Here is a 27,849-nt window from a genome sequence, read left to right as displayed (position 1 = left end):
AGTTTGTACTTGATATTTTTAATGGGACTATTGATAGGTTTGGTTCTCTGTGGTTTTTTTTATTTGTTTTTTTCTTTTTTCTCAGGCTGCGCCCTGACCTACTGAGTTTATAATTGGAGACAAACTGAAATAGCACCACTGGAGACTGCAGCAATGATCTCATTAAAAAGTCAACATTTGCTAATAGAGAAAAACTGGTGTTGTAAATGCCTTTAGGTAGAAATTCCTAACAAATCAGGGCTTCACTATAATAATCACTTATATACCTATTTAGACTGCATTTCCTTTTGAGAATTCATCAGTTTATTGTAGAAATAGTGAAGGAAGATGTCATTTCTTTTTTGATATGTCATTTAGAAGTGGACTAGGATGCCATTATTTGCCATGGAAACAGAAAAATGAAAGGCTCCTAAGTCCTGAGCTTTTAACATACCTCAGTTGTTGTTGCTGCAATTTAACTGCACAATATCCATTTTATCTTGTTTAATTTGAAGTCTGCTTTGGTTCAATGAAAAAAAATATTGAAAACAAGGAAAAATAAACACCTGGCAAGTTGGAGGGCTTAATGAAGACTGATTATAATTCAGGTGTTGGCAAAAAAAAAGGAGGAAAAAAAATCTTTCTTGGCTTCATTTAGACCTGCAGATTTGAAAGCACTTGAAAGTGCCTAGGTGATGGTTATTAACTCTAATAACCAGGTTCCTCAGGCAGTTGGTTGAAAGGGTTGTTCTTAGCGGCTAGTCTCTAATGCCCTGAATGGTTGATGAAATAGCCTTAAAACCAGCTCAGAGTTTCTTGTTAGATTAATGCAGAGTGGAAAAACTCCACCAAGCTGTTCGTGGTTTCAGTGAAAGATAGGCACAAGTCTCGCTGGGACTGATCATGGTTGTCAGACCCAGCAAGGCATTTCACTTTGGGTATATAAGCAATGTATATGTCCATATAAACTGAACTGCATTGTATTTTTCATGCACCAAGCTGGACGTGTTAGTTCAGAACTTTGTGGGACTGAAATTTAATGGAACGTGGAGGAAATATCGCGTGTGGCCATGCTTATTGGGAAAAAGCTGTGAAATCAGGACTGGAATGAAAGACAAGTAGAATGACACGGCTGCAGAGAAGAAATGAGATTTGGCACAGCCTTGCAAGAGAAGGTGTTTGGAGATAGCAGAGAAGGAATGAAAATAGTAGGGGAGAGAAGGTTTGGGATTGGAGAGCAAAAGAATCCAGAATGAGATGCACAAGCCTGGCTCTTACTGCTTTGATTCTTCATGCATTGGGTTTGTGTAGGAAAACAATATCCATTTGTGTAAATTAAATTTGTTAGGGGGAAGTCATAATGAAAGATTATGCATGGGAGTCATCTTTCTTGGTCCTAATCTACACTTTCTTGTTATTGGCTTTCATATCAGGATATGAATAAACAAGTAGATTACATGAGATGTCAGGGGAAGAGGGACCATCACTGACAAAGGCAAACTGCTTGAGATGAATAAAGTGTTTCTTGCAGATAGGTAAATGACTCTCTGAAAATATATTTCCAGAATAGATTAAAAGAGAAAATACTGATTGTGAGCAGAAAAGCAGCAATGATACAGCATTAAAATGAGGTATTATTTAGTGTTTGGAATTATTTTGCAATGGTGAAATTTTGTTTTGGTAACAGCAAAGACAGTTAAGACCTTGTAGCAGTAGTTTGGGTGTTCAAATGTGAATTGCCAAAAGATGGTGTGTGAAAACCTCTCTGCACTGTTGTACCTGCCAAAATCTTCTCTTGCTTCAGGAAGTCCTGGATGTCTCCTGGTTTGTTTGCTTTTGTGCTTCCTTTTGGGTATTCAGCTAGAAATAAACAAGGGAATAATTTCAGATTTTCCTCCTTTGTGTGAATGGACCTTCGTGTTCTATGTGGCACCCATGGCCGTTTCAGAAGAAGAAGGAAGCTAGTCATTAATAGTTGGTCTAAGACCTCCTAAACCAGTGTGCCCAGGAGATCAAGGGTGAAGCCAGACTTCCCTTGTGGGAAAGAGGAGATGAAAGCCTTCAGTTACTCTTCAGTTGTTCCTGAGTGAATGGAAAGAAACAAGATGAAGTTATGGAAGTTTAAAAACGGACAAAAACTTTCTGTAACAAATGCTGTCAAGGTGTCTGTCATAGCATAGTAGAAGAAAGCAAGTGAAAAGTTCAGGTAAAGCTGTTGTGTGTCCAAAATGGGATCATTCATTGTATGTGTTGAAGAATAGCCTCTTTACTTCATTTAATGCAAATAAAAGGAATTTGAGGCTTTTCTTTTTAATTAAAGAAATGTTCATGGTACAGTGGATAAATGACTCAAACAGCAGGGAAGAAGGTCTTGAAAATAAGGAGGGAGAGAGATGAGAGAGAAAGTAAGTGATGTAGTGACATTCAGTCACATGTCTTCTGGTGGCTCATCCAAAGCCCACTGAAGTCAGTGGTTTCTGTAGGTTTTTATATTTAGCCTTTTAGCAGGTGAAATATTTTTAACTTTGGAAAAATGATGTTCTGGATTATAGAGGCCAGCACTCTCTTGTTGAAGATAGCCCCAGTTTCATAAAATATAGTAGCTGCCTCTCAAAATCAGTTAAATTTCTTGTCATCACTATTGCTATTGGAGGGCTTCTCTAAAAAATTATTCCTATAGTACTTAAAAAAAAAAAAAAAAAAAAAAACAAACAAAAAAAACACCCCCATACCCTCTCTGCTGCCTGTTTCCTAACTGGGAATGCTATTTTTATTAAATACCAAAGCAGCTAATGTGTCTAAATGTGAAGTGGCTTCAATCCTCCATTTTTGTAATTAATCAAAGCTAAAATCTTCAAATGAAACTTTCACAGACTCAAAACTTCAATTTGAATGCAAGCTGATCATCTCTCTTATTCAAATATATAACCGACATTTAGTTGTAATTTGGTTTAGAAAAGCTAAACGTTTGTTTAAGCTGTCGTTACACTTTGCGCAGACATAGGAGTTATTTGAAGTGTCAAGTATACATGGTACCTATCCAAAAAGTCATTGATTTTTTTTTCCTTTTTTTTTCCTGTTGTGTTTCCTTTTGTGTAAAATGGGGAATTGGGGATTTTCTGGTCTACTTGCATAAACTGCTGATAAGCTTTGAAATAATAGTGGGTAAGTGGTGGCCCTGGCAGCTAGCGTTTCCCCTGGGTCAGCCACGGAAGGGGTGCCGCTAACATGCTGACCGGGGGTTACACATTTCTTTGGGTCGAGGAAGCCTTGGCGGGAGCGCGTGATGTGCACCGTAGCTCTTTCAGGTTCGGGTTAAAACGGAGCTCTTTCAGCTGGCTTCTCGGAAGCTGATTTGCGGGGTTCAGTACAAACTGCTACAGCTAGGGCTGAGGAGCTAAGGCCTTCGTAGGAGGGGACGGGTGGAAGTGCTGCTTGCTGTATGCCACCTGTGTGTCCACATTAGAGCTGAACAAATGAGCCAGCTGGGCTTCATATATCGTATGGGGATCCTGTTCTCCCTTCTTCTGCAGGTGGGTAGTGGTGATAATGCTGTCAACTTTAACATCTCTGTCAAGCCCACGTGCGCTGGGTCCCACTGCTGCAAACCCTTGGGGTTGCTATTTGCTCTCTAGGTACAAAAGCGGCATGAGCCCAGAAGCTGCGGTAGGAGGGCAGCTCTGTCACCGCTTGCTCCATAGTCCCCTCTTTCCGTGGCGCCTGGCCGGGCGCTGCGGCGGTGCCCGGGGCCGGGGATGCCCCAGGGCCCTGCTCCCTGGGGGTGGGGGGACGGGCTGGGAGCCACTGGCCACGCAGTGCCCTGACGTTACCAGTTGGTCTCATCCAGACTTTGTTTTGCTCCATCGTGATTAGAGAGGTAGCACGCTGGTGTAATTAGAAGAAAAATTAAACTATCAAGGCAAAGGTGGAAAAGAGCATAATCCTGAAGACATAACTAGCATGCGTGACTGAGCGATATAGGTGGGTAAGATAAATTCCAAACATATAAAATGTCTAATAAACTAGAAACCTAAATTGCCTTTCTGTTGCCAAGATTTCTTCTCTTGTGATTATCATTGGCAGGCACTTTCTTAACAAAAATATGTCACATTGGTAACACTCAAACAGGGATAAGATTGTAGTGATCTGACAAATGAAGTCTGCCAATGATCTGACATGAAAACAATTACTTCCAACCCTCCTCCCTGTTTTTTTCCCCTACTGAATCCTTTTTTCTGCAGTTTGTGATTGATTTGTAGGCATCTGCAACCTTAAAGTCACAGAATAATTCAATACCTGCAAAACTTTATAGACACTTTAGAACTCTTGTTTTCCTACTTAAAAGTTTTATTAATTGAAGTCCAGAGGATGATGGCAGTGGCTTTTTACTGTTTGCTGCAGAAGCCATGCCTGCTGCATCACCTATGTGTTCTTTCAAAGTCATGAGTTTTCGTGAACACACCAAGTAGTTGCCAACTTAAGTGTGTGTACACATACTTGAAAAGTACAGTCAGTGAACATGAAATTTTTTTGGACATGCCATAGAAATCCACTTCAGAGGTTTGTGTGCATCAGCATTCTAAAAACCATTTCCTTGACGTATTATCGCTTTCTACAAATCCTCTGTTATCACTGATAATCTTTTATTAGACAATTTCCATTTCAAAGAGTTCTTGTTAATTTTACAGCTTCTCCTTATCCTACCCTTGTATTCTTCATAGAAAAAAGTTAAAGGATATTTATTTTGATACAAAAGATAAAGTGACCCAGTGCTGTCTTTAATAATGTACTTTTGTATATGAGAAGCAAGTAGGATGAAAATTTATTCAGCATAATTATTAATAATCAGAGCTTCCTGTCTCTAAAAAATAATTTTATTTTAATTTCTTTTTAAAATTTTGAAAGAAAGTGGATATTTTGCTGCAATATGTTGAATAATGCTTCAAAAAACACCCAGTCGTTGCAGACATCTCTGGTTGTGGGGCAAATTTTGATCTTGTTTAACCGTTTTTACCCCAGTACATTCCACTTTTCTCAGTGGCATTACTTCTGACTTAAATTTTGTATCACAGATCAGAAGCAAACCCTCAAAGAATCTTTCTCCATGGACCTTCATGGCATCCTACAGAGACACTTTCTTCAAAAAGCGGAATACATTTACAGAAGGATTTATGTATTTAGCTTTCTTTGCAAGTGTCTGAATCCAAAATTTAGATCGTCAAAGCCCTTCACTCACTTGCTTCTTAGCCTGCAGGCAGTGAAAGTTTAACATGGCCTCAGCAGCAAGAGCCTGTGTGTGGACACTGTTCAGCAGTGTGGGTCCTGCCTTTGCTTAAGCATTTCTTGCATCAGCCTTTGGGCGAAAACCACAGAAGACAAGCCGATGGCCAGCTCTCCTTTATCAAGTAGCTTAGTGTGGACAGTCTTCTCTTTTCCCACAGAAGTGGTTTGACCCCACATCTCCTGCTATGTTGTTTTGACTGCTGAGTTATAATATGTTGGAAACTTGCACGGGAGGAGCCGACGGAGGGAAGACCCAGACGCTCAATATGAGTGATCAGCATACTTCATCTTTATTAGGCGTGATCTTCCTTTATATAGCACAGGACTAATCAGGCTCATACATATTGCAAAAGCTGAGCTCCTTATTGGTAATAGCAATTTTTGTCTACCCCAACGCCGCAAGTTCCTTATCATTGGTAACACATTGGAGCCAATGTGTCCTTGGCTCTTACTAGCTGTTTTTACTCTCGTACGTGACTTGGCTCACATCAACTGTGTACGATATGTACTTAGTTCTGCTTCCTTTATTTGTTCAATCTTCACATGACCTCTGCCATCAAGCCAGTCCTCCACAATTCCCCCGTTTTTATTTTGTGCGAGAAAGACCTTTTCAGTTAATTGTTCAAGCTTTTGTGTTAAGCAGCCAAAAATCACTCTTGCAGCAATTAAAATTAATACAATTATGAGTAGAATACGTAGCCCTTCTTTGATCAAGCCCAAAATCCAGGTACTCACATTACCAAACATCTTTCTAAACAGATCATCAAACCAATTATACTGTACGGTGATTCTCTGGGTGTGGTCCTTTAGCCATTTCAATTGCTCATGGATTGACTGTCCATGATCAGAAAGATTAAAACAACACATTCCTTCAAAATCCTCACACCTGCGTCCTTGTGCCAAAAGCAGAAAGTCTATAGCTGCTCTATTTTGCAACACTGCATGTCTCAGGCTATCCATATCCTGTGACATTTCAGAGAGAATTTGTGTAGTAACATTTGATTGCCTAACAGCCCAACAAGCAAGTTTATTTAGATTAGACATGGCATGCGCAACTGCAACGTTAGGAGCTAAAGCTGCAGCGAAAAACCTTTCCGCAGGCCCCCATAATTCTACATCATCAGCACAATCTGAACCTAGTTTTTTTCAATTCACGCTTGCCTCGACGATTCTCACTTCTTCTATGTTTGATTGCTGCAGTCAGATTTGACCAACGCTGATCATGTAAGTCAGGGGCGAAGAGTGTCAGGCGTCCTATATAACAAGGTCCCCCATAAGCGTTTCCTGGCACACCCTGCCATGCTCTGTCACCACAAATTAGAAAAATACCAGGAGGCAGTGCCTTAGGGGCACTCATAGGCCACGTCGAGTTGTGATCATTTACTCCATAGGCCCCAAGTGGCTCACTATTATTATTGGAGTTATTCCACCCACAATAATTACCATTGGCGTTAAACCCTAAAGTTCTAGACGTTATGTTCGTCCAATGAGTCTTATTTTGTTTACCTTCATTTAGTATAAAACAGGTTTGTGTCCAATTATCACTAGTGTTTCCTACTGCTACTGACCCTAACAAATCTAATTCTTGTGGATCCCATGGCAATGATATATTAAGATGTTGCAGTGCAGCAACCACTCCGTCTGAGAGGTTGCTCGAGAAGGACCCATTTAAGAGAGTGAGTGAAGTTGAGTATGGGCCTAACAGCTTGACCAATTCCTTTGGAGCTCCTATAGGCACCCCAAATAGACACGTCCGGAAGGGATCGCTTCCTGAGGCTAGAGACAAACAAAAGGAGCGCTGGTTGGTTTCGTTAGCCCATGTAACCCACATATTCTGTTGAGTATCAATCTGAGACAACATCGTAGACCCTTCAGCAATTATCATGATCAATAGGACAATTTTGTGCAGAGTTGTCTGTCCGATTCCGAGCATGGTCTTTGTCCACAGTCGCTCCTTCGTCTATCACAGGTTTCGTAAATCTGCTGGGAACCCAAACCGGTCCTGTGGGAGAAGATATACACACATAACCGCGCCCTACATATATTACCTCTGCTGGACCTATCCATTCTCCCGTTTTCATGTCCCGGTATTTTACTCTAAAGGTCCGGCTACCAGCCTTTTCTTCTTCTATATGATGTTTGATTGCTGGTGGTTCTTCGTCGTCCCCGAATACACACAAATAGTTTAGTACGAATAGGGTCTTATCAATTTTTTCCTTGATGTCTAGGATGTCCTTAAACTTTTCTATGTATTGTTTGACAGTGCTGTTTGCTCGTTCAACAACCGCCTGACCTGTGGGTGAATGGGGAATGCCTGTTATATGTTTGATATTCCATAAGCTCATAAATTCCTTAATGGCTTTACTGGCATAAGCAGGGCCGTTATCTGTTTTTATGGCTTCTGGGACCCCCATTACAGCAAAACAGCTGGTGAGATGGCGGCGTACATCTCGCACCTTTTCCTCAGACTGTGGTGTCACCCATATCACGTGGCTGTAAGTGTCTATCGTCACATGCAAATATTTAAGCCGGCCAAAACTAGGCACGTGAGTAACATCCATTTGCCAGATCTCATTTGCCTTTAGACCTCGTGGGTTCACTCCCACCCCTATTCCTGCACCCGCATTATGGTGACTACATATAGGGCATGATTTTATTATAGCCTGCGCGTCGGTCCTGCTTATTTGGTACGCCCGGGCGAGTCCTTTTGCATTTTGGTGAAAGGTAGCATGTGCTTCTCTGGCCCGGCAAAATGGCGATAGCGGCGCCTCCCTTGCTGGAGCAGCCACTAGTCTATCTGCCCTGGCATTGCCTTCTCCTAGGCCTTCCTCCCAGAGATGGCTCCTAATGTGGATTACTGCATATGGTTCCTGCCGCTGTTCAATAGCAATTTGCAAACTAATCAGTAGGCTCGCCAGCCTTTTATTCTTGATGTCTCGTAAATTGGAGTCTTCGATTCTAGCAGCGATGCCTACTACATACAACGAGTCCGATATTATGTTTAGTGGTGTATCTTTCCATTTCACAAATGCCCAGACAACAGCAAAAAGTTCCAAGGTTTGCAGCGAATCTCCTTCCTGGGCAGCTAATAATTTATGTTTCCAGCCCTCCTTATCTCTCCATGTCACTGCGGCAGTCCTGGACCGTCTTCCCGCATCAGTAAATACTGTTTGTGCCTCTTGCAGCGGTGACGCAGACCGCTTGGGCTTAATTATCCAGTCATGGTTCTCCATCCACGCTAATGTAGTGGACGGCAGCGGCTTTGCTACTATATTCGCCCCATCCTGTAACAAAGCGGCTTGTAACTCCATTGAGTTTTGCATATACCATTCTAGGTCGTTGGGTTTCAATGGCAGCCAAATGGTATTCGGTGGTGCTCCCTCAATTTGCAATATTCGGTTTCTTCCTTTCCTAATGAGTTCGGCCAGCGTTGAAATTTTTTCTTGAATAGTTCGTTTTGGTTGTAACGGTGGTGCTATCCATTCTAGTACAATGGGTTCCGCCAACCCCCTTTTTTCCCCCATTTTTATTTTGTGTTGTGTAATGGCTCCCATTAGGTATTGTGGGCCACATAAAATAGTAAGATCAAGTGGCTGATTTTCCAGGCGTCGGTGCGTAGCACGCGTAGTAATTAGCGATGCAATTTCCTGGAGTACCCGTTGCTGTTCCTCTGTGAGCGTGACGGCAGCTGCTGGGTCTGTTCCCTTCAGCAAGGGGCGTAGCGGATTTAAAAGTTCATTAGGAATGCCGACAACCGGACGGATCCATTGGAGGTCTCCTAATAGTTTTTGAGCATCATTGAGTGTTCTTATGTCAGTCCTGATTGTCAATTTCTGTGGTCTGATGGTGGCATTCGAAATATGCCAACCTAGATACTGCCAGGGGCTGGATTCCTGTACCTTTTCCGGGGCCACCACAAGTTCCTTTTTCTTTAATTGTGTGATTAGATCAAATTTTTGTTCAGGAGAAAAGGGGTTTTTTTGTGCCAACAATATGTCGTCCATGTAGTGATATATCATGGTCTCTGGCCACTGTTGACGTAACGGTTGAAGTGCCGCATCGACATAGAGTTGACAGAGGGTTGGTGAGTTTCGCATACCCTGCGGTAGTACTGTCCATTCAAATCTTTGGTCTGGCCCCTCTCTATTGATAGCAGGGAGTGTAAATGCAAATCGCTGTTTATCATCTTCATGGAGGGCTATAGTAAAGAAACAGTCCTTTAAATCTACGATTAGCAGGTGCCAGCCTTCTGGGATCATTGCTGGGTTGGGTAACCCCGGTTGTAAAGCACCCATGTCATGCATCTGTCTGTTTACAGCACGTAGATCGTGTAAGAGTCTGTATTTGCCGGATTTTTTCTTGATCACAAATATTGGGGTATTCCAAGGGCTGGTAGATAGTCTTAGATGACCTTGTTTGTACTGTTCCTTTACTAGTTCATGTGCTTGAATGAGACTTTCCCGTTTAAGCGGCCATTGCTCTACCCACACAGGCTGATCAGTCCTCCAGCTGAGTGGGATTGGGAAAGTCCAGGCAATGGCCAGTGCTATAAAGGGTGTTCTGAGGTAAGCACCATACCCATCTGGGCAAGGATATCGCGCCCTATTAATGCTTGCACTCCTTCAGGTAGGGGTAAAATGGAAACGGAGCAATTAACCACCTTGTTCCCTATAGTCCATTGTAGCGTCGATGATTTTCGGGCGAGGGTGACCCCGCCTACTCCAGCTACCGTAGAGCTGGTCTCTCGGGTTGGCCAATGCTGGGACCAGATCTTAGTGCTAATTATTGATACATCCGCTCCAGTGTCCAATAAGGCATTAGTGCGTATAGATTCTTCTTTATACTTTACAGTCACGGTTTGTCGGGGCCTTTGATGCATTCCGACAGTCAGTAATACTACACTTCCAGTGGAACCAAAAGCACCATAGCCTCGTGGTTGCTCTTTCGCTGGTGCCACCCCTACAGTCAGGTGGGGAAGTGGAATAAGCTGGGCTATTCTCGATCCTTGTGGTATGTGCATAGGTGGAAACATTGCTGAAACCACAATTTGTACTTCCCCGAAATAGTCCTTATCGATCAATCCTGTCAAAACTTGTAATCCTTTCATTGTAGCGGACGATCTTCCAATCAGTAAGGCACCTACTGGCTCATGATTAATAATTACTGGTCCGTAGACATTCGTCCCGATTCTTGTTGGCTTTGTATCCAATAAGGTGGCGCCTACTGCTGTTGCCAAGTCCAGCCCGAGACTCCCTCTGGTGGCTGGTCGAAGACAAAGGGGTTCATGCCGTTCGGAGTGGAGCTGGGCGCCGGCTGAGGTGGTTGTGTTAACTGCGGGGGTTGCTGAGTTGTTGTGGTGAATGCCGCCTTTTGTGTCGTCGCGGGGCGGCTCGTCCCGCTTCTCCGGGCGTTTCCCGAGCCAGCCTTCCAACAAGCCGCTCCATCATGTTTGTTGCTTTTGCAGTTGGGACACCATACTCTACTAGCTTGGCATTCTCTGCGAAGATGACCAACAACGCCGCATCGGTAGCAGCGTGCCGATCGTCGATCAGGGGGGATATTTCCGCCGGGAGTTTGCAAAGGAGCAAGGGCAGCGAATACCTGTCTTTGATTCTGTTGCATATTATCCTGCAACGCCTGTGCTTGCTCTCTCATGCTCTCTCCTAATTGTTTCACTGCCTCTACTAGCATAGCTTGCGGTCCTACAGGTACCTGTGCCATTCTTTCTAGCCCCTCCTCAATAGTCCATGTTCCCGGGAGCGTGGCTAAAATACTACGCGTTGAAGGGCTACTATTCTGTATTGCACATTGTTTCAAGATAGTCCCTTTCAGGTACTCTGGTACCCCTGCTGCTTGTATAGCATTGGCTACTCTGTCAATAAACAAGCCGAAAGGCTCTTCCCGGCCCTGCTTTATTCCCATATAAGATGGGATACCCCCTGGCTCCTTTAATTGATCAAGCGCCCGCCTTGCTAGTTTCATTGATTCTTTAACTTTATCTGGTCCCAGCAGGGCCTGCGCTTCTAAGCGGAAATACGCGCCTATCCCCATCAACTCATCTAACGTTACTCCATACAACGGGTCCCCTGGAGCCCTTATAACAGCTACCGCTTCCTGGCATACTGCGTGCCAATGCGCGTTAAACAGCAGCTACTGATGCTGTGTTAGTATTAACTTCATTATGCTGCGTATGTCCCCCGGCAACAATATATTTGTCCCCCAAATATAATCCAACATCTGTCGGGTTGGTTCCCCCTTTATTCCCGAATCATTTACAGTAGATCTCAATTGCGTTAACAACTTCCAATCTAGATTTGTCATATTTACGGTGACGTTTCCCTGAGCATCGGGGGGCGAATATACCACGGGGAATGCCTGACTTAGTTGTGCTGCCACCTCGTAATTCCCTTCCTGCATAGCTTCCCTTGCTATTTTTTCCCACTTATTAGCACTGCTCGCGGGACCTGATACAAATGGGTTGGTGTTTGTGAGAAAAGGGTTTGCTTCCGATCCCCCGCCCCCCGTCTCATCCTCTATTGGAGGCGCTGAGGGAGGAGGGGGGATCTGCCGCATGGTCAATGTTGCTCCTTTTGGCAGGCCTGTGTTCCCAGACCCTCCCTGGGCAATAGTAAAGGTTCGGATCGAGGGGGGCGATGGGTATGGGGACACCTCTGCATGCGGGGGTTCCTTGAACCCATCGGGGCTTCCCAAACGCTCCGCGGCGGCGGCAGCTACTTTCTGCTCAGCCTGATGTACTGCGAGAGCATTAGTAACTGCCCTCCACGGTTTCATCAGCTTTTTTGCTGTCTTGTTGTCACTTATTGCTTCATCAAACAACTTGTCCCCAAATTTTTTCCATTCAGTTTGTTCGAACACGGTATCTGGGTTAACAAAACACCCCTTAGCCACTCCGTAAGCTAATAGCCCTGGGAGTTCCTTATGACATTCTATTCCTTGAGTACCCCGCTTTTCTAAAAAGCATCTTAACAAATCATAAGCCGCTTGTCGCTCCGTGGTTACTCACTTACCGTTGCAACCTTTGCAAGACCTGCGGCGAGACTTTCTGGCAGGACCCCTTCTCGTCCTGGGTGCGGACCCCCCCTTTGTTTGTGTCCTCTCCACCTCCTCTGTAACTCTGGCACGTAGACTCCCGATTGTGTCTCGTCGCCTTTAGCACAGCAGGACCAGCTGTCCCTAGTACTCCGTCGACTCCTGAGTTTTTAATCACCGAGTCCCTGACCGGCAGGGTCCCTGTTCGGGCGCCATTTGTTGGAAACTTGCACGGGAGGAGCCGACGGAGGGAAGACCCAGACGCTCAATATGAGTGATCAGCATACTTCATCTTTATTAGGCGTGATCTTCCTTTATATAGCACAGGACTAATCAGGCTCATACATATTGCAAAAGCTGAGCTCCTTATTGGTAATAGCAATTTTTGTCTACCCCAACGCCGCAAGTTCCTTATCATTGGTAACACATTGGAGCCAATGTGTCCTTGGCTCTTACTAGCTGTTTTTACTCTCGTACGTGACTTGGCTCACATCAACTGTGTACGATATGTACTTAGTTGTGCTTCCTTTATTTGTTCAATCTTCACATGACCTCTGCCATCAAGCCAGTCCTCCACAATAATATATTCTGTGATGGAGTTACTCTTGTTCAGTCCTATCGAAACTGTTGCTTTCAGTGCTCAGCCTGTACCAATAACTCCTGTCACACTGGAGTATCTCTTGAATAGCTTTTGGGTCAGCAGGGTAATATGTGTGAATGCACAAGCACAGATTCAGAGGTCTTGGAGTTCTCTGAGGTTCTTATTTAAAGGCTGTGTTCAAATATCCTCTAATCATTCAGAAACCTGCTTTTCCTGTAGTTGATATTCCTTCTGTTTAGAATACTGTAATTTCTGCCTCATACTAAGGTAGCATCAGTGACTCATTCTACATATCCTATGCCAGCTTTCACCTAGATGAGATATTTGGCAGTGAAGTTCTTTGTTATTCTTGTAGCTGTTAGTCATGTCTGTGGGCAACTGAGAATGGGGCTTTGTTATGCTGAGCAATAAGCAATCTAAGTATCCGAATCCCACAAAAGGTGGGGGAAGAGGAAGAGTGACAGCTCACAAGCAGAGCTTGTCTGTGGCATGGTCACAGCACGGGTAGCTTTTGCAACGGTTTCTCTTGGCTGGATTTGCCATCTGGCCTCTCTCTCCATTTCTTCCCCCCCCCCCCCCCCCCAAAGGCACTGTGGGTGCTCGTGCATTCATGTGAGAAGGTACCATCTAATCTTGGCTCTGACCGGGTGGGAGACCCATGCAGACACGCACTCTGGCTTACAGTAATGACCCTTTTCTTTGTTCTTCCCGGAGCAGCAGTTGCTGCTGTGGCTGCTTCTGTTGTTTCTTATCCGCTGGACCGCATGGTGCCACCTCGCAATGGGATGCATGTTTCTCCTTGAACAATACTGGCCGCTTGTAAAGGGGCAACGTAACAACCTGCTGCCAGGGCGGCTGTGTTGACGGGACGATCTCCAGGCTGCAGTGCTGGAGGACTGAATATTTCATAGTCTATTCGTGGAATAGTGATGCAATAGGGCCAAAACCACTTATTCAGAAATTTAAGAAAAGTTTACATTTTAAGTGACAACCCAAAAATATAACTTTTTGTTACATAGAAGGTTCAGATGGAATGGTTGATCCCTAGAACTGCAGTTCACCGTGATGGTGTTATGTAGGTGCATACACTGTACAGAAGGAAACAAGGGCCTGCGGATTGAGTGGTCCATTGGGAGAACACAGTGCAAATGCTGATCAAAGTCTTTTTTTTTTTTTTTTCCCTTAGCAAATGAGTTGAATTAAGCCTAATCAAAAAGGAGTAGTCGTTGTTCCTCTATAAACCAATTCTAAAAGGATGTTGAAAAATAGCAGTAAAACAGAGCTCGATAATAAAGCAGGGACATTCTTAAAAGTCTCAGTTTGGCTTTTCAAGAATAATTTGCTTAGAAAAAAAGTGTTTAAAAAATAGATGTACTTGTTTATGCTGGCTAGAAACTAAACTCCAATGTTGTTATCTTATTTTCTGTGAGTGGGTCACTTTAAACCACAGTATTCCTTGCAGCCAAAGATTTGGGTTGCCTCTGATTAGGTGGCTGAGGTGCGTTTCTCAGTTCATTTGAGTCTACTTTTAGAGTAAGTCATGGCATTATCATTGGAACAAGAGATGTGAGGATTAACAGGTGTATTTGTTGTATACAGATTTGTAGAGACTCAAATACTGAAAAGCACATGCATGGTTCCTCAGTATCACTTATTGCTGCTTGTAGCACTGATAGGACTGTCAGCAATTTTCCTTACTTTGCCCTTGTCCTTTCACATTTTTTCCCCGAGGAAAGCTGAGTGGACCATCTTTCAGACTATTCCTGCTGCTTCTTAGACACCTTCTCTTTCCTGCAATCCACCAAGTGAAGTACGCTTTTCTGCCTACTGGGTCTCTTAATTGGGCAAAAATTACAATGATGAAAATACCAAAGTAACACCTTAAGTGGCTCAAGATAGCACAGGGCACCAAAAGGTTGTTTAGTGTCTAGCTTTTGCCTTCAGAGGCCTGCATTAGGCGCAAGGCCGTCCTCCATTAGGCACTGTCCACTCAAGCATCACAGAAATGGCCCTTGCTCCAGGAGGATTACTCAAGTATAACTTGAAGATGTGAGCAGATGCAATAAATGGAGAAAGGATATGAAACAACAGTGGAATAAAATTGGCTGGTAAAATAAGCAGTGGTTAAAGCACACCATCTGCTTTTCTGCAGAGCCTACAAATCACTGAACAATGGCTGAAGTGAGTTTAAAAGCATCGGAGGAAAAATAATTACTGTTGCTGTGGTTTCTGAGCATTTAGGAAAGAATGGCTTCCAGTTGTGTCCGCATCCTTTTCAATAACTCACAGGCTATTACAGTCCAAGGCTATTTTATTCAAAAGTGGTTTATATTTTTGAGCTGTATTTCTAATGGCCAAAGCAGCAGCTATGTTTATAATTCAGAGGCACAGCTCTGCTGTCAGAACTCCAGAAAAAGCAGCTGTGTTGGAAAACTTTCTATGAGCCAATGGCAATTTCTTGCTTTTCTGAAGAAGCATTACTCAAAACTGCTGTGACTTGTGGTTTTGCTTTTCTTCCTCAAAGCACGTGGAAAAATTGCTACCTTCAAGCAGGTGGTCACGCGTCAGGTGAAAATAATACTCACTGAGAGGCATCTCATTGAAGATTTACCTGCATGAGAATAACGTGCTTGTGCTGCTTCTGACAGTTTCAGTGGGAGTTGCGTTTAGATCAGATAAAGAACAGTGTTGCCCTTCACTTATGGAAAATAGTTGCTTTTATAGCTACAGGTACAATAGTATGACAATACTCCTTCCTTCCCAAATTTAACAGCCCAGAACTTAGACGCAAAATAACGCTCTTGAATTTCATGTCAGATACTGCTATGAAATTGTCGCCATGGTTATTGAGACCTGCCACAACATTAATAAGATGATGCCAAAATCTAGTGTATAATACACCTATCTGATGCAATCTGTTCTCTATCAGCTGTGAAACTAGTGCCAGATGCATTTTTTTTCCTACTAGATTTTATACCATGCACATTAGAGGAATTTGCAGTCCTGCCAGTCTAGTATTGTCACGGAGGGCAAGCCACTTCTGCTGGTCTCAGATTCTTAAAATAGCATTGCTTTTAATGACTAGTAAACTGCCTTAGCTGCATATGGTTTTAATGTCATAAACGGTAGAAATTAGAACTGGAAGTAAAAGTATGATCTCCTGCTGTTTCCTTCCTGACACTGTGTGTTCAGGTATTGCCAAGCTTACATGATTCTGTGATTTATCTTCCTCCGTTCCCTCCAGTCCTCTTGTAGGTAGAGTTCTTCAGATAACTGGAAATAAAAACTTACTTATATTCCATGTTTTTAACAGAAGTTTCTTATAATCAAAATATTAGAAAGCTGGATTTCTTTCTTTTCTGAAGAAGCCTTACTCACAGCTGCTGTAACTTGTGGTTTGCTTTTCTTCCTCAAAGTATATGAAAAAATTGCTACCTTCAAGCAGGTGGTCATATGTCAAGTGAAAATAATGTTCACTGAGAGGCATCTCATTGAAAATTTTATATATATATAGATGTGTGTGTGTGTATATATATATGTATTATAAACAATATATGTATGTATATGTGTATATATATGTATATAAACAATTCTGTTTATATATATGTATATATATTCATCCCATAGAGAGAATTGCAGTGGAAGAAAGTGAGAGCATGAGAAGCACCCAGGATTTAGGGTGCTCAGCCCTGGAAGCTAATTTTTTTTTTCCCCCTCTAACCCCTCTCAAGCTGTACATCTTCAAACCAGATTATACTAGGTATTGCAGTTAATAATTATCAAGGGACCAGTTTAAATTCTGCCCACCTGCTTTCACAGTGTGTGAGCAAGTATTTTGAGGCTTCAGTAAGCTTCTGTGGGTTTCCTTGTTGTTAGTTTGGTAGGTTTTTCTGTTGAATTAGATCCCAAGGGATCATTTGCTTATTAATTTCCTAGTAGCTAGCAGGGGTAGTATGTGGATGATCTGCTGTTATGCCATTAGCTGTGTGAGAACCTCATATTTTGTCACCTGCAGTGCAGCCTAATGAGATACAAGACTCTTTTTCTGTAACAAGAATTTATCACTGTCTTCAGAGAGTGTGCTCTTGAAACAAAAACTTTTTTTCTCACACATGTACATCCCACAAGAGCCACATTCCCACCCTTTACTTGCATCTTTTATTGCAGTATATTCAGATGATGTTTTGAGATTTGCAGAGCTTGTTACAAAGGTAACTTGTATGGAGGGTGTTACCAGGATTATATTTCATAACAATTTCAAAGCAATAAGTGAATAAAATTTCTAGAGTGTTGGGGGTTTTTTCTAGGATGCCTAAAGTCTTTAGCATATGTGAAGTTTAAACCTAAGTATTGTTCATGGTTTTCATATAGGCAGGCTGAAATGCCAATTTATGTATTATGTATTTATTCTAATTTTTAGAGTAAGGAGGGAGTGTTTGTGGAGGGGAGAGGATGACTTCTGCAATAATACCAGACTTTGGCAATCTCTTATTGAATTGGGAAGAGTACACAAATGTTGCCTAGTCCTGGCTCATTTTTTTTGCCCTGGATCAACAAACGTTTAACCTAGTTGGTTATAAAAGAAGAATAAAACAATGTTGTAAGTGAGCACTTTCTTTGGTATGTGCTTCTACCCCAGCTATGTGGCACAACTGGGAAGGGTGGCTAAGGTGAGAGAAGAAACAGGCGGAGAGAAAGAAACCCCAACTGCTTAGAGCACTCCCTGGGAGTATAAGCAGCTCTGGTTCAAATGCACAGCCTCTGCCAAGTACAACGGGGTCCTGCACCTCAGTTTCCCATGCTGCAGGCAAATGCCATAACTCCTTGAGATGAGCATATCTATTTCTTGATGTGAAATAATTCCTGGACCTAAAGGGCTTTTCATTATTGCTGTTTAAAATTACTTTAATATGAAATTATATCAATATATCCTAGCTATGCATTTTATTCCAGGCTGATGTTGACATATATTTGATTTAAAGTAATGCTGGGGCCAAAGTTGTTTATTGCTCAGTTACAGAGAGGAAACTGAAAATGCAGCTGATCCGGACTTCTTGGTAAGAAGAGAAAAATCAGTCCTTTTTGTAGGAAATAATGTCCCATGTGGAATTTTCCAGATGGATCGGCTAGTTAGGCATGAGTCCAGCCACTACGGTTGCTGCAGCCTTGCAAGAGCTGCCCCGATTTGGAAGTTTAATTGCTCTGTCATTCCTTAAAGCTGTCGGAATCACGAGCACCTCCGACTTCCATCAGAAGGTATTGTGGCCTCATTGAATTTAATGTGTTACTATAGGAAAAGCATTTTATTTACAGCAGTGGATTTACTTCGAAGAAACCAACCCCTTCCTTCCTTCCTTCCTTCCATGCAACTCTCAGGTAGCCCTGGAAGAAAATCACAGCACAGTTTTTGTGTAAAGTGTAGAGTGAGATAAATACATTGAATGTGTGACTAACCAAGAAATCAGTTCCCATAGTAACACGAACTGCTTGCCAATCCTTAAACTTCGCATCCTGCAGGATCCGTACAAAATACCAGCATTATTACTATTTTGGTGGTGGTGGTGGTGCACTAAACCATCCTAGCTCGAGATAGGAGCTCTACTGTGCTGATAAGGTAGAAACACATGTGAAAACATATGTGGTTCTTTGGGGCATGTACTGTTAGCAGAACGGAGGGGAAGGCAGTAACAAGTATGATGAGCAACAGGAGGGGAGTTAGAGTGTGGAGGTGGTTTCACAGCTAACAGCATGCACATCGTGAGGAGCATTAATCATAGCTCAGGTCCCGTTCTCCTCTCTGTCGAGTCATAACACCCTGGGCGCTCTTAGCGTTTCCTTCAGCTCCCGCTGCGGCTGTGAGGGAGCCAGGTACACCACCTGCAAATTGTGAGCCTCTCTCTTCCTCTCACCTCTTCGCCTGCTGAAGTTCAGGGATCCTTGAAGACAAACAAAAATCCAAGGACTTTTCCTTACAGTTCCCTTGGAAAAGGACTTTTCCTTCCACAAGGGTTTTTCCAGGCACTCTTGTGTTCATGGTAGCTGATACATTAGCCTGGCAGAACATGTCAGGCTTTGGGCTTGGCCACATCCTTATTAGCCTGGAAATTAAGCTCTAATTAACAAAATCACCCTGTACAAAAAAAAGAAAAGGAAAAAGAAAAAAAAAAAAGCCTTTTGACATAAGCTAGACTTGCATGTATTTGTTGCTGAAATTCACCGATGAGTTACAGCATGCATCTGCTGTATATTAATATCCCTGGCTTGGAGCCATACAGGTCTTTTCAGACCCACTTCTTCCTGCTCTTACCCACAAATTGCTTCCCAAAAGGTCTGTAAACAAATCCAGAGCCATCTTTAAATGACCCTAGGCCCAGTCTTCAATCAAATCAAGCCAGAAGTCAAATCAGCTTGGACTCTTTCTGTTTGCAGATGAAAATCAACTTAAATTCAGCAGCTTCACAGTCCACTACTGGTTAGTGGATGTACACGTTACTTAACATTACTTTTAATTGACTAATCATTACTGGGAGGATCTTTTTGAAGTGCTTAGATCTCACAGGTAAAGGAGTTTGTTTTAAGACTGCTGTAGTGAAAACCATAATGCAAGTAAGCACAGAAGGTGGCTATATTAGCTTTGAGCTGGCAGAGACTGCTGCTACTTGATTAGTTTTCAAGCCCTGATCTTTGGCTACTTTAAATTTCCTGTTTCATGTTCAGCAAAGAATGGACTTTGCGTGCTAGAAAATTTGGTCCATTAAGTCACGCTGATGTAACTCCTCTCAGTGCTAGTGAGCCCTTAAGTTAAGTTTCTGCTGGTTTCCCAAAGATAAAGGGAGCCCACAACCCTTGCGCAAACGTGTGGTTTCACAACAGTCCATGGAAAGCAGGAGACAGCTCATGAAATAAAAAGTGTTTGTGTTAGTCCACAGTACATCCCAATATGTGCTGCTAAGCCTTCCTTTAGCTGGTGGTGTTCTCATCATTTGTCAGGTAGATGTTAAAAATGTATCAAGCTGAAGTTAGAAGTTCACCCCATAGAAGGGGTGAGTTGAAAAGCTATTTTCCTGGGATCGTTTGCTGCTGTCTTCTTTCCAGAACCTCAGGCAAGTGAGTGGAAAGGATCTTTTGAGTATTCATCATCAGTTTTAGGATAAAGAAAGCAGTATTAATCTAACCAAGTTGCTGACTTCACACTGAAAAGGAAGAGCATGGTTTGTCCCATTTGCTCTGGCGTAAGAAGTGAGCTCTGACATGAGGCGGTAACATCTTAAACTGTTGCAGCTATTTCTTCAGTGAACATGTCTCTAGCTCCCAGCCTGACTTGGTGGAAGTATAGGAGGAAAAGCTGAAAGAGGTGGTTGTTCTGATACTGGTTTTGATAAATTGGGAAATGATTTTGAGGTATACAGTCTTAGTTTTGACTACATATGCAATAACAGCAAAAAAATTTTCAGTGTATTTTGTTTGGATCACAAAGATGTGAGCAGTCACTAATATCCTGAAATATTTTGGATATTTCCCCTCTGAGATTTTTGTGGGAACTTTCCACTCTGTGGGAAACATCAAAATTTTATCATCCAGTTTGGAACAAAAATTAATTTTGAAAAGTCAGTTTCCTGTAAAGCAGGTTGGTTTCCAGCTAGCTCTGCTGAAAATGTGAGTCTCATGAAAGGCAGCAGGTATTAATAACTAAAGCCTTTAACCTTAGGCTCAAAATGCTGTAATATAAGGTTTCCCACTCATCACAGTGGAAGTGTGGCTAGGTTTTCTCGTGAGTCTTGTTCAAATTGAACAAAAATTATATTTATATTGTGATTTTAATGTCCCTATAAAAGATATTAAAATTAACACTTTCATTGTCCTATTAATAGAGAGAGGTCTTTTGGGTTTGTCTTTTGATCTGTTATCATTTTTTCCATTCTTCAAACTTTTTTGGATTAGATGCAGTTATTTGTGAGTGCAGGACTTTGAATGCAAATAGTTATGATACATAAGTCTATCTTTGCTCGTAAGATTCAGATATTGTTCTTTGTGTTTGATGCGCTAAGAGAACTTCCCTGTTCTAAAAAGCCATAAAAGGGCAAAAAAACAAAATACAAAATCCCTAAATAAATCCTTTCTCCCTAGCCTCTAAAAATAACTTTTCTCCTGCTCCTATTTCTTTTTCTATGTACCTCGTTTAGTCACTGATGAGACTTTCTCCATTTTGCAGGAGGCACTTACCTTACTTTAGGTACTTGCAATGCACAGTACTTTGATTGTCTGGTGACCGTGATACTATATGATGTTCACATTTTACATTAAAATGTAAAGTGATGGAAAAGTACCATCTGACAGTTTCCAGACATAAAGATGCACTGTTTTATAAGCACTGGGATCGAAGGCTAACCTGGCCCAAACTTTGAGGTGGATGTACTTAGATCTTTGCCTGTAGTGAACTCTGCATGGAAGACCAAAAGATTTTTAAACTTGGAAAAATCCTATTTTTCATTGAACAAAACACTAGAAGCTTTCTTCTTTTGAAGTAAAGAAAACACAAAACAACATGTTAAGACAGAACAGAAATAAAAAGGGAGTTGAGTAGGACTCCCTCTCTGCCAATCTTTTGCCAAACCCCGTTGTCGCTGGGACTTCTTTCCCACGGTAGCGCATCTGCTTTGAGAGATGTGTGTGCTGGGGGGGCTGTGGAGGGAGGCGATTCTTCACAACAGTAGTAAAAGATCAAGCAAGTGGCGCTCATGCAGCAAAGCTGTAACTTTTAATTGTTTCTATATGGAATTCCTTTCATAAGGTATGAAGATACATTAACATTTAAATTTTTACTTTGGTTACTGACTGATGCAGATAATTAAAATATCCCACTGATTGAAATGAAAATATGGTCAAAAAAAGTGGGAAGAGAAGCATTATGATCCAAAAGGAACAATGCCTCCTGCTCATCACAAAGCGGAAGTATTTTCAAGGCAGCTGAAACATCGCTCAGGGGGTGTAGGAAATGAAGAAAACAACTTTGAGCAAGGAGATTTCAGTTCTTGCTTTTAACTATTCAGATGAGACATCAGTATACAGAAACCCCGACTGTGAGCAAAATTAATGCTTTGCAGCTATACAAATTTTAAACATGCATAGAAGGATAACAACATGATAACTTAAAGTAGCTACCATGGATTGAAATGTTGCCAGAGACTGTTGGATCAAAGACAATGTAAAAAATTTGATGGAGAGCATCCTGTAGTGATAATGAATCTATTAACTAGTACACACTTCTGTGTGCCAACGTATTTGTAGGTTATGCAGCTCGCACTGGAGTCGCATTAGACCTTGAACACTGGTGCCTATTCAGGATTTGGTTCTGAATTACTGAATAAACATTTGCCCGGAGTATCAATCTGTGTTACAAAATATCTAAAGCAACTGTCACCAAGGCAATACCCTAGCAAACTGGATTTGCAAGGCAAGAATGACTGGTGATTTGCGAGGAGCTTTATTCCTACTTTCTTGTACAGAGCTATCTACATGAGGGAGATCTGCATAGAGTGTGTCGCTCTTTCTTGTCCCCTTCCCTGGTTATAGTGAGGAAAACTTCTACAGAGAAAATTCTGCAATTTGGCGAGATCAAACTGAGCTCTTCTAGAAATTCAATCCATGAAGACTTCAAAAAGAAGTGTATTTCTCTCTGATTGTCACTTGCTTCACCCATGGCTTTGCCTTTCCTTGAAAGAATGAAGTGGTCTTGGAGGGCTTATGGAGAGGTTGTGTCTCTGGAGTAACACTGTCTTTGACAATCTGCAGTGAAAACAAACTACGAATCTTTGAACTTCACAGTGACAGACTTTGGTTATTTTGTGACCTGCCATAATCCAGCTAACTGTTTCTCCATTTCTATTAACTTTTACCTATATATATTTTTCGCAAACAAGGCTTACGCTTGAGTGGGGAAGTTGCATAGCAAGATCACTGGAGCAAGTTCTCCTCTTCAAGGGTTAGTAGTTTCTATCTGTTGGAGATGTAAAATGTCAGCTGTGCCAGTAACATCACCCCATCATCAAGGCTTAGTGATCTATGAAGTTTCATGCCACTTTGGCAAGTGGAGTCAATATGGGCTGCTCAGGAAGGATTATGTTACAGTTAGGTTTTTGAGGTAATCTGTCCTCTGATGTGGATTATTCTGGGCCTGCCTGGCATCTCCATGCTGAAGGCTGATTTCAAATGTTTGAATTTAACTTTCATTACTACTTCAGCATTTTTCCGAAGAAGTGAGGGTGAGGATGGGGTGACAATGGGTTAGTAACTGGAGAATTTTCTGTATCTAATATTGCTATGAAAATCAGAGAGGATGACAAGCTTGAGACTTGAAAGAAGTTTACTGAGGTGGACACTCTTCTTCCCTGGTTTTCAGCCCAAGTATGGATCATTTTTGTGAATTAGGAGTAGAACCTGTATTCGGCAGTGTTACCCAATTTCCTGTGGAAAGAAGTCTTACTGGCAATAAATCTGTGGTGATTTAAAAGAGATAGCAGGGAGAGAGGAGAACTTAAACATGTTTTTTCATCAAATCATAGATTATCCACACCCAGTTCAAAGTAGTTGTGTCTTATAGCTAGTTTTTCTGCAGCAATAACAGGGAGGAAAAGATGAACACACAGCTTTGTTTTCTGTGGATATCAGTCCAACTTTATTATCAGAACTATAGTTGAAAGAAAACAAAAACCACTTGTCACTCTAAATTAGCAACAGAAAGAAAAAAATCTGTGGCTGTTCTGATACCTTTGACCTGAGGGGTTATTGCCATCAGCCTGCAGTAGACAAAAGCTGACACATGGCGTTACACAGCGTAACGTATTGTGCTCCAAGAGACATGCTAATTCAATGTCGCTCACGTTTGTGTCACATAGCATGGGTATAACACCAGATGATGAATAAGGAGAATTCTTTTTCTTTGTATGCCGATAGACGGAACTTTACATTGTGTCACTGCAGCAGAACTGCTGATGAAAAAAGTCATGGCTGAAGCATTACCGGAAGTTTTTAAAAGAAAACTTAGTGAATAGCAAAACAGTTATGGGTTTGGAACAGGAATCTGTCCTCCAGCAGTGTGTCGTGGAGACAAACACAAGATAAGTTTGGAAACAGAGGCTTTCCAGTTGTGGTGCTGGAGAGGTCAGTGAAAGATGGCAGGACTGACGACAGTGGTAAGAATCGCGTGCACCGTGTGGGTGAAGTCTGCTGCGAGAAAATAATGATCTAAACTGGAGAACCATTACATATGTTCTGCCAAGAATATGTCATGAGCCTTTTGTAAAGCCAGGTGAGAGAACAGGAGCCGGATGCTCAGCTCTTACAGACAGAATGACAGAGAATATGGCTAAAAGGTACCTTTTAAGATTATCTAGTTCATCCCCAACCGCAGGTATTCTACCTGGAAGTTTCCTGACAACAGGTGTTCTAGCTTGTTTTTAAAAATTGTATGCTAGGAAGGAGATGATGTAATCTTTCCTGGATAATCTATTCTTGTCCTTCACCATCCACATGTTCAAAAAGGCCTAATCTATATGTGATTTAGACCTGTTGTTTCTCATTCTACATTAATTGGACGCAAGAAAATATTTATTCATTTTCTCATTGCAATGTAGTTCCTAGACTAAATAAATTTCCTTGTGATCTTCTTTTTCTTTAGATTTCCAATTGTTATACTATTCTGGAAGCTTTCCACTAATACAGTATTTTCTAAACTATGGTGCTTGGAACAGAGTACTCCATTACTAAGGCTATTTACTCATGTGGATTCCTTAATGTGTCTTGACTTTGGACACTCAGCACCTGATAGTATGCCTTTTTGCAAAAGAATGAATTGTAAAGCCTCTTTGGTTTGCAGTTAATTCCATCCCCAGCTTCTTTCCTGCAAAGCTGCTGCATAGATGTCCTTCGTGTTGAATTTCCGTAGTTGATTATCCCTGCAGGAACGTAATATTGTGCACAGATGATTTCCTTGGTTTGTCAAGATCATTTTAAATGCTGTCTGTCTGCCAAAGTGAGTGCAATCTTTTCCACTCCATACACATATGCAAACTTAATAAGTGCACTGTCTACTCAGAGATCCGGATCATTAATGTGGAACCCTATTTGAAATATTTTTACAGTTTGATGGTGAACCGTTATGAGCTACTCTGAGTATGGTTTTCCTTAATCACTTTTATATCTGCTTCATTGTAGCTCTCTCTTAGACTGTATTTCTCCAGCACACTTACAGAAAGGTCATCAGAGGCAGTCAACAACCTTCCTAAAGTAAGACATATTGCACATCCTGTCTTTTCTCCATCTACAATACTTATTACACCATCATAGAAGGAAATTAGTTTGATGTGATGTTATTTTTCTCAAATCCTTGCTGACTGTTATTTATTTCATGGCATGTCTGCACTGGTTTTAGCAGAGCTAAATTATACCAGCTGAGACCTATAGCATGCATTTTATGGGAATTTGGAGTCAGTTTGTCACTATTTACTCCTCTTTCTTTGAAATCCATATTCAAGACTGCTTTCGAGTGGGTGATAAATAGAAGTCAAAAGTTCTAAAAATGGCTTCTGGACACTTACTTGCATTTCCCAGACTGCACCGTAGCATCTAAGACGTGTTCGTCTCCCTATTATGTACATGTGTGTTCCTTCTTAACCATGTGTGTCTTGGTGCATATGGGGAAGGGATTCAAAAGCCAAGAAGCATGTATAATGTTTATACAGAGCCAGAAGTTTATAGGAGAAGAACATCTGTAAGATGGACAAAGCATTGTTATTCATTACTGATATGGTCTCCGATGGAAAATTGCTTGTGTGGTTTGAGTCACTGCACTTGAAAAAATACATGGATCAATGAGTGAGAGTCCAAGAGAAAACAGTGAAAACAATCAGAAGTTTAAAAAATTTTATCTATGAGGAAATGATGAGAATTGTTGGATTGTTTAGAGAAGACTGAAGAAACATGAGAAGTCTTCAAATACATAAGCAAGCAGCTACAAGCAAGTAGCTACAAGCAAGTAGCTACAAAGATTGCTTTCTGAGCACACTCAGTAAAAGAAGTAGTAGGCTAAAATTGCAACAGGGAACGTGTATGTTGTGTATGTTGAGTGTTAGGAAGCACCTTCTAATAGTCAAAATTCTTTAGCCTTGGAGAAAATTGTCTTGAAGGGCAATGGATTTTCTCTCACTTGTGATTTTAAGGTTAGCAAACTTGTGTCAGGAATGCCAGAAGGGAATTGGTTAAGGGAATTGGCTGGATGACATCTTGAGGCCTATTGCATCCCTGTTTTCTGTGATACAAAGCCAATGCTGGTTAAATTGCTCTTTGGCACTCTGCTAGTTTTATGTGAGCCTGATGAATCCAGCCTAGAGATTTATCATGTAAAACTCAATTATATGTGCTCCACAAAAGAGCTGGAACAAGGAGATATACTGGGGTATTAGTGAAAGGAATCTTTTGGGAAATGGAAAGAGGTTATTTCAGGAATACCGCTCATCATTAAGTAAAGATTGATCCCATAGTAAAATCTTAATGGAGTCTCTGCTTTCACATGTTCTTAGTTGGAGATTTTATGCTCCACATATGGACGTAACTTGTCAGTTTTTATTGGACTCTCCTAGTTTCCCTTCTGCTCTTCTGTCCTTTTATATTTGCCAGTTCACCAACAAGTTTCAAGTGCTTTGACACTGGAGTTTTGAACCTCATGTGGATTACACTGCACTCGATGGAGTTACAGGAGTTCACTTGCACATTCTTGGTTCAGCTCGGGGCTTGATTCAAGGGTTTATGTCCGCCTCTGACTTTGCAGAGTTGAGGTGTGATACAATTCTGCGTACAGTGGGCTGAAAGAGTGGTTTGTGAGCTGTGCTTTAAACTGAGATGCCTTGATATGTGTTGAATAGAGATGTAATAGCTGTTTCTGTTCCCTGCTGTCAGGGTAGGGAGTTAGTGGGAAAGGAGCATAGAGGGGATGTACACACAGCTTTTGGCTTCTGTTTCACCTGCATGTGATAACTTTCTGTTGATGTCAGAGTTGCCTCCAGCCTAGGCCAAAGGTTGCACCCATCTAGCCCCGTGGTGATTACTGTCCTGGCAGTAGGAGAGCATAGTATTGCTTAGTAAATGCAGTTTAGAAGCTGGACTTAGGTCTCTACCAAAATTAGGCTTTTCATCAAGCAATAGTTATGTAACAATGCATTTTTCAGTCTGACCCTTCCTTAATGTCTTTTTTATAATTGATATTTAAAATATAATAGTAGGGGTGGTAATGCCTAACACTTTATTTCCGTATTTCCTATTGTGCAAACACATTAAACGCGTATAAAAACCGTATGATGGTTATTTTGATATTTCCGTAAGACCTTAGCTAGCAAGACTGAATTCCACGGAAAGTGGGCAGAGGCAGAAATCGCTGTTCTGGATATGCCGGTTCCGAAAGCTGACTAGTCTCTTAACTATGTATGTGGCAGCCCTGTTTCCCTCTCCTTTCGGTGAGAAACATAACTCGTCTCTCTCTTTTATGGGGAGAATGGCAATTCTTATGTTTACAGTAATTATGTATTGTGAAATTTGGTATGCTATTTCTTGTTGCAATCAACAAACAAAACAATAAGCTACTCTGTGTTCATGTGATGGATATTCTAGAATAATCTTAAGAAGTTGCCTTTTTGTGATTCCCATGTTTCTTTGTTGTCCAAATGGTCTGTTAAGTTTGTCAAACTTCCTCAGTAACTTTGGTCTTGTCTAGGTAAAGCTATTCTGGCTTCTGTCCAGAATATTAAAATAGATTGACATCTGTTGTGTAAAACAAGTTATAAGCTCTCATCTCTTATTCTGTAGAGGTGAGCACATGTATAGAAGTTATTCCTTGGTCTGAATCTTTTCCATCTTTGACTTCAGTCAAATCACAGTATATTAAG

At 41.6% G+C, this 27,849-nt stretch overlaps 1 protein-coding gene across 1 annotated transcript in view; it reads left to right on the top strand.

Moving 5' to 3' along the window:
* Positions 1–27,849, top strand: part of LOC112985811 (small conductance calcium-activated potassium channel protein 2) — a 300,767-nt gene that overhangs the window by 170,156 nt on the left and 102,762 nt on the right. The window lies entirely within an intron of this gene.

This window comes from Dromaius novaehollandiae, chromosome W, assembly GCF_036370855.1.
Source record: "Dromaius novaehollandiae isolate bDroNov1 chromosome W, bDroNov1.hap1, whole genome shotgun sequence".
Classification (NCBI taxonomy): Eukaryota; Metazoa; Chordata; class Aves; order Casuariiformes; family Dromaiidae; genus Dromaius; species Dromaius novaehollandiae.
This window is presented reverse-complemented; position numbering and strand designations above follow the sequence as displayed.